Source organism: Sinocyclocheilus anshuiensis, unplaced genomic scaffold, assembly GCF_001515605.1.
Source record: "Sinocyclocheilus anshuiensis isolate Anshui unplaced genomic scaffold, SAMN03320099.WGS_v1.1 scaffold1059, whole genome shotgun sequence".
Lineage (NCBI taxonomy): Eukaryota > Metazoa > Chordata > Actinopteri > Cypriniformes > Cyprinidae > Sinocyclocheilus > Sinocyclocheilus anshuiensis.
The window spans coordinates 120,052-121,499 of NW_015547703.1; the positions used below are offsets into that span (position 1 = coordinate 120,052).

The window sequence follows — 1,448 nt, forward strand, 5'->3', positions numbered from 1 at the left end:
TGTGTGTGTGAGAGGGTGTGTGTATGTGTGTGAGGGTATGTGAGTGTTTGTGTATATAGACACCTGTGTGTGTGAGGGGTTTGTTGCAGGTCTCTTCTCTCGGTCTCTTTCTGATTGGAGCTGTTGGCGGCGGCATCAATGTCCTGAACACAAGAAACATCTCAAGTCACTCACGTGTCACTAACTACCCCATCCTCAACCCTAAACCCAGATGACTTCACAACACACAATGTTAAACCAAACGAAACCTGTAACGCATTCAGATACAGCGGAGAATCAATGTACGATCATGTGACAGAGCGAAACCCTAACATACGAGCATAAAGACCGCAGGAAATATTACAGCACATGACTGAACACAGAAACAGACGGAGACCTGCTGTCGTCTGCTGCACTGACGTCCTTCTCCAAAACATCTGTGGAGATCTGAGGACAAACACACACACGTCAGGTGAGTCTCATAATGACAGTCTGACAGTCACTCAATCACACACACACACACACACACGCACACCTGTGCTTTCTGCTCCTCTTCTGCAGAGTGTTGCTTTGGACTGGAGCCAACGTCTGCTCCGTCTGACGCTGCATCCTCATCCTGACACACACACACAACACACACACACACAGAGCTAGTTTAGTTAGCGAGTGGCTGAGGTCGGCAGTGTTCAGGACAGCTGTACTCAATGGCAGTGACTCTCACCCGCAGCAGGAAGCCACTCTGTTTGCACATCGGATACTGCACCGCGCCGCTGTGGAGCTGTGATTGGCCGGTCGCTCCGCTGGAGTTGTTCCAGAAGGCACCAGGGTACGTGGGATAGGAGCTCGGGTAGCTGTACCACGACTGACTGCCGAAGCTGTTATTTGCAGAGTATCCATGTGTCGGGTAAACTGAACAAAAACACAGTGCATTAGTTCAGAAGCACTCAAGACGAGCTTCATAGCGAATGATGACAGACCTGACTGACACACACACACACACACTCGAAAGACCACTAGCGTTATAACAGATGTGAACAAACAGCTGGGAGAAAATCAGATGTGCGTCAGTATATTATACAGCCAAATAAATCTCAATAGCTGTGTGTCAGTCGAACTAAACTGTGTTTCAGAAACATCATGTTGCAGACATCATCTGCTGCGGTTGTGTTTACATGCACAGCAAAAAGCTGCTCGCTGTGAGCTTTAAAACATTAAGTCCTTCTGCAACCGTTTCCTTAAGTGTGTGTAAACATGGTGATTCAGTTCAGAACACGAGCATCGGGTCAATGCAGGAGAGAAAACACACCTGGAGCAGAAGCTGTGGAGGGATACGACGACATGATCCTCGCGTGATCCGCCCGCACCTGAACAACAACAACAACAGACTGATCACACACACACAACGCTCAATGCAGAACACGCTCTCTCTCACGCACTCTCACGCACTCTCACGCACTCTCACGCACTCT

General features: G+C 49.0%; 1 protein-coding gene across 1 annotated transcript in view; it reads right to left on the reverse strand.

Annotated features, from left to right (window-relative positions):
* LOC107703940 (UPF0469 protein KIAA0907 homolog) overlaps window positions 1-1,448 on the reverse strand; it is a 14,737-nt gene that overhangs the window by 1,836 nt on the left and 11,453 nt on the right. The gene's annotated exons all lie outside the window — the stretch shown is intronic.